The 6,388-nt window shown below is 43.0% G+C and overlaps 1 long non-coding RNA gene across 1 annotated transcript; it reads right to left on the bottom strand.

Moving 5' to 3' along the window:
• Window positions 1–1,911: 1,911 nt before the first annotated feature.
• LOC123415424 lies at window positions 1,912–3,708 on the bottom strand. Its single transcript, XR_006615148.1, has 3 exons — window positions 3,634–3,708; window positions 3,356–3,547; window positions 1,912–2,052 (listed from the first exon to the last, which is right to left on the bottom strand). It is a non-coding gene; the product is annotated as an uncharacterized LOC123415424 (long non-coding RNA).
• Between the last annotated feature and the right edge of the window lie 2,680 nt (window positions 3,709–6,388).

Raw genomic sequence — 6,388 nt, forward strand, 5'->3', positions numbered from 1 at the left:
GACTAAAAGGCAGCCACGCATTAGTAGCCGCTTGACGCCACTACAACAGGACCCCCCCTATAGCAACGGTTTTTTCCGTATCTAAAAGTACATATATGCGTTGTTAGTGTCTTTACCAATGGTTTGAGATGCGTTGCCTTATCCAGTGTTGCTAGCGCATAATGCAACGCTTATACTTCCGTTGGTAAAATGGACCGTTGCAAGAGTACAACACATAAAACAGAATTTTACAACACTTTTATATGTTGTACTTAATGTACATGAATCCAAATCTAATTGCCTGACAACAGAGAATATGCAACGCTTATTCTTCCCATCAATTAAATTAATGGTCCACATAATGCTTCTCATTATGTATAGTAAATGAGCAAAAGATAAGAAAATATATGTACGAAAGAGAGAAATCATATATTTGATAAACTTTTGGATTACAATAGGGGATATTACAGGAGGAACATCATCCAAATGTGATGCATAATGTAAATATTCTCTTGACAACAAAACTTAAATTGAAACCATCCATCAACATCCCTACAACTTAACAAAAACTTAATTGAGCAACATGATCCAAGAGGAACAACATCCCTACTAACTTAACTAAAACTAAAAGCATCTGTCATCGTCATCATGAACCAGAACACCATCACCATCATTGAAGTATAATTGCCTCATCCATATATCTTCTGAATCTACAAAGTAAATAAGAAAATGAACTGTTAATACACAATGCATTGAGATTACACAAGTAGTGATAGAGGCATGATGTTTCACATACAAATGTTAAACAGAATGCAATCTTTGTTTTTTATGAATTACCAAGAATATTATAGGTTTTGCGACACCGTACCAAATCTTCATTTTTCACAAGTGTCATATGAACATGAAGTGCCCAGAATTCACATTTCGTAAACATTGCCAAAAGACAAGACAAGACTCGTCCAAAACTCTTTCATAGTGCTTGAAGAAAGACAAGAAATCAAACTGTGGACTCAGGTACTTTCTCAAGACATTGCTAACACTTTCTAACTGCAATGAACTTTTTATATCTGCGGTGAATACATGTTGATGGTACGCGGATGCCCATTTATCTCGATCTTCGAATAACTCATGAAGCCATTCATTGTTTCTTAGATCATACTTCTCTAGCATGGTTCTCCATCCTACCAAGAAACCCTCTTCATCCTCATAATCATAGACACATCTGCTAAAATCCTTTGCAAATGTTTTAGCGCCTTGGAAGATGTGATTAAGGTGTTTGACAGTATTTTGGTACACTTGCCATGGGGAAAGACAGTGAATTGTACTTGGCCATACTGCCCTTATGGCAGCACTTGCTGCAATTGATTGATCTGTCAAGATTGTTTTCAGCTGCTTTCCATCTGTAGCGATCTTGAACATGTCAAACAACCACTTGAACGATTCCACTGATTCATCATAAAGCAAAGCAGCGCCAAATATGGAAATTTGCTTGTGATGATTCACTCCAAGGAAGAGAGTTAATGGCCTTCCATGTGCATTTATCTTGTAGGTTGTGTCCAAACAAACCACGTCACTGAAGTAGCTGAAATCAACTCTAGATTTGGAATCGGCCCAGAAAATATTAGTCAGTTTGTCATCCTCGTCGAGCTGGACAGCATAAAAGAAAGACGGATTGTTTAACTACATGCTCTGCAGGTACTTCACAACGCCTCCTGCATCACCAGGTTGCATATTGTTCATACGCTTTGAACAAAGGGAACTTCTGTAATCTGCAGGGAGAATTTAACATTTCTAAAAGCTCCTGCCTGCTGTACTAAAGAGACACCAGAAAAACTTGAAGGTGTTGTGGAATCTTCTGAGGAGTTGCATTCAGTTCTTACTACCTCAGTAACCACCCTCTGAGATCTCAGCATATGCATGGTAGATGGGGGTGCTGGCTGGTGGTTGTGTTCTGCTCTAAATTCAGCAATGCGATAGTAACCTTGTATAACACTTGAGGTTACAAATATCTTCCGCTGGAATCATTGATGGGAGCATAGCATTAATCTTGACTCTGTGCAGTTTGAGAGCTCCCTACAGTACAGAATAATTGATACCATAAAAATACAATTATAAAAAAGGATTAAACATATTCAAATACGACTGAATCCTATTTACATGGCTTGTCAATTATGTTACGTGGTACAGGGATACTAGTACGTACGACATTTTCTTGAAATAGACTAATGGGGATACGACGAGTATATGTACAAATACATAAAAAATCAGCATAAAAAATGATTAATTTAGAGGGTTAGAAAATTGACGTTTATAAAGTAACCTGATCATGGATATAAAAAAGTTGGTGTATTTTTAATTTTCATGTGCCAACTCCTTGATGCAGTCCTTGTGTTCCTCAGAACACTACAGGGAAAACCTTATACCCACTCCCAGATCATGGACGACATTACTATACCATACCCACTCCCAGATCGGGCAACATAGGATAAGTTGTTTGACCTACACGACATTCCCTAACATTAAGATAAATATATGCACTTCATTATCCCTTAAATCCTAATCCATAACATGCTTAAAAATAGATATCTTGAAGCAATGGATCGAAGCTTACTTGCGTACAGTACAAATTCTGGATGAAGAAGACTTAGAGAATGGAGATGAACTGCGTTGTGAGGTGTCGGCGGCGGCGACGTAAGGGACTCTGGAGATGCGATGAAACTAGTCTTGCGATTTGTCAACTTCAACATTACAGCGAGAGGAAGGATTCTAGGGATTAGGTTTATCTATCCATCGAGTACGCCTTCTGATGGGCCGGAGATCGAGTGCTAAAATGCCCTTACATATCCTTAATGTACCCTGCGTGTCCTAGTCGTATTCTCTTATTTTTTGCTTTATTTTAATTTGATAAAATGTGCTACGATGGATAAGCGTATCTCGCGCGTATCCCGGCATATCACCCCTAGTGCAGTATCCTGCACCGATACGACACTTCTACGACATATCCCTGCAACATAATTGGTTGGTGTTTCAAAACATATGATTCAAGATTCAAATTTATCGATCTTTGGCATTAATTCTGGACGTGTGTTCAAGGCAGTGACTGGTGTTGTGCATGTAGGGGTTGTCTGTTTATGCGTCCTTCCCTATCATACCATTAAATCTAAGTAGCACGCAAGAGATAGATAATAAAAAACTCTACAGAACAAAGAGGCTACTAAATCCATAGTTCTAGGTTGGTCAATTATCTTGATGCTTTTTGGGTGAGGTAGCATTGGATAAATTCAGATGTTTAGTAGTGGTTACCCAACACTTAGGTACATAGGAGGTTCAGCCTTAACTCATGGGGTAATTTGAAGTCCAAGTCACGGTCACATACCTAGCCTCGTCTGACTCCACATACAGCGCCGTGTTGGCCATGTCCTCCACCCCCAGCACCGTGCCATCGAGTTTCATGGTCATGTATTCCCTTTCAACTTCCCGCCTTAGCACATCCTCGTCGATGCCGCGGCACATCACATCATCACCATCAGCAGCGTCATGGTGGAGTTCACACACAGCTAGTTCCTCCCTGCACGTGTACATGAGAAGAGGATAATAGTGGTTAGAGGAAGGGGGAGGGAGAGAGGACGTAGCGAGGGGAAGGGATGCACTCACCGAATGAGAGGAGGATGCCATGGCCATCGGCACCGGAGCCGGCACCCGAAACCCTAGGGGGAGGGTCGTGGGTGGTCTTGGGTGGCCGCAAGCACCGGATTGAGTCGGATGGGAGGGTGTCGTGGTTTGATGGGGACCTCGAGGTTGTGGGATGCGGTGGATCCGGCAGCCGCCAGAGCTGCGAGGTGGGAGGAGGGGAGGGGGAGATCCGGCGGCGAGGTGGAGGAAGAGATGGTGGTGATCTGGCACAGAAGAGCGGAATCGCGGGCTTCCTTTTTCATGTGTCTCCCTCTCTCTCATTCCATTTGTTTACTTTTTTCATATGTATACTACGATAGGGGCAAGGCCAACCTGCAATATGCTACAACGCTTATATCCGTATCTATGGGAAATTCGGCAACTTATAGTCAAAATGTTGTAAAAAATGTGTTGCTTTATAGGGGGTATCCTTGTAGTGCGCTGGGTTTTTTTTAAAGGAGAGGTTTAGAGGTGATACGTCTCAAACGTATCTATCATTTTTGATGGTTTCACAGTGTTATCTTGTCTTCTTTGGTTGTTTTATGTACCTTTTATATCTTTTTTGGGACTAAGTTATTAATTTAGTGCCAAGTGCTAGTTCCTGTTTTTCCCATGTTTTTGACTCTTTTCAGATCTGATTTTGGAACGGAGTCCAAACGGAAGAAAAATCCCGAAATGATTTTTTCCCAAACGGAAGAAGATCAGGGGCCTTTGGGCCAAGCCAGGTGGGCTCCAGGGAGCCCACAAGCCCCCACTCCACCACCAGGGGGAGGCGGCGGGGGGCAGGCTTGTGGCCTCCCTGGCCGCCCCCTGACCTAGATCTTTGGCCTATAAATTCCCAAATATTCCGCAAAAAATCAGGGGAGCCTCGAAAATAGTTTTCTGCCGCCGCAAGCTTCCGTTTCCGCGAGATCTCATCTAGAGACCCTTCCCGGCGCCCTGTCGGAGGGGACTTTGGAGTTGGAGGGCTTCTTCATCATCATCATCGCCCCTCCAATGACTCGTGAGTAGTTCACTTCAGACCTACGGGTCCGTAGTTAGTATCTAGATGGCTTCTTCCCTCTCTTGGATCTTCAATACAAAGTTCTCCATGATCTTCATGGAGATCTATCCGATGTAATCTTCTTTGGCGGTGTGTTTGTCGAGATCCGATGAATTGTGGATTTGTGAGAAGATTATCTATGATATATATTTGAGTCTTTGCTGATTTCTTATATGCATGATTTGATATCCTTGTAAGTCTCTCCGAGTCTTGGGTTTTGTTTGGCCGACTAGATCTTTGATTCTTGCAATGGGAGAAGTGCTTGGTTTTGGGTTCTGCCATGTGGTGACCTTTCCCAGTGCCAGTAGGGGCAGCAAGGCACACATCAAGTAGTTGCCATCAAGGGTAAAAAGATGGGGTTTTTATCATTGGTTTGAGATTATCCCTCTACATCATGTCATATTGCTTAAGGCGTTACTCTGTTCTTATGGACTTAATACACTAGATGCATGCTGGATAGCGGTCGACGTGTGGAGTAATAGTAGTAGATGCAAACAGTATCGGTCTACTTGTTTTGGACGTGATGCCTATAGAAATAATCATTGCATAGATATCTTCACGACTTTGCGCGGTTCTATCAATTGCTCAACAGTAATTTGTTCACCCACCGTCTACTTGCTTTCATGAGAGAAGCCACTAGTAAACACTACGGCCCCCTGGTCTATTCACATCCATCGTTTACGTCTTCGCTTTTATTTTGCTTTGTTACTTTGTTGCTTTCAGTTCTCACTTGGCAAACAATCTATAAGGGATTGACAACCCCTTCATAGCGTTGGGAGCAAGTTTTTGTGTTTGTGCAGGATCTTGAGATACTCCTCCACTGGATTGATACCTTGGTTCTCAAACTGAGGGAAATACTTACCACCGCTACTGTCGGGACCCCGATCCTAAGCCATAGGAATCCAGCCTGTAACACATCGCATCCCTTTGTGGTCTCACGTACGGTTAACTCCACGGCTGCAACCTTACCTTAGCCAGGACCGTTTGCGTCTTTTGACTCACGTATGCGATACTGTCGCTAGCAATCCAATGTCAAAGAACCCGGATCAACATGTCTAGTCATAAACCAAAGTGGCAGTACCGCACAAGGACATGCATACATGACCCAACAAAGCAGGTGTCGGTCATCAGCGAATGTAGACGAGTCGTAGCAAGCTACAAGGACTCCATTACATCGCGTGACATTTCCCCAAAGGGGACAGACACAACAGCTAAGAAGGACACATGCCGGTCAACCAATGTGTCCGGAGCAGTAGAGAACTACCAAGGCTCCTTGGATCACAAAGGGGCATTTCCTTGTAAGGAGTGCTACTAAAGTTCACGACTAGGTAATCGAACCCCATACATATCAAGTACGACACACGTACGCATGGCATACCGATATGTATAGATACATCGATGGCATCACAACATAACCATAAACATACAAGCTTTATTTAAGAGGCTCGGAAGAGCCGCACACATAATATTACACATTAAGGGTCTCACGACCCATAATAGCAGTCATTCAGTTACAAGCCAGCGGAAGAGTTATAAACTGTCTGAGTACAGACACGGCAACTAGAAGGCACATGGCCTGACTATACTACAGATCCAACGTAGGGCCAGATCTTAGCTGGGACACCAGCTACTCGTCGTCGTCGATGTCTACGAAGAACCCTCCATTAGGGTCATTAGCAACCTCTACAACATGTA

Source organism: Hordeum vulgare, chromosome 1H (assembly GCF_904849725.1).
Source record: "Hordeum vulgare subsp. vulgare chromosome 1H, MorexV3_pseudomolecules_assembly, whole genome shotgun sequence".
NCBI lineage: Eukaryota > Viridiplantae > Streptophyta > Magnoliopsida > Poales > Poaceae > Hordeum > Hordeum vulgare.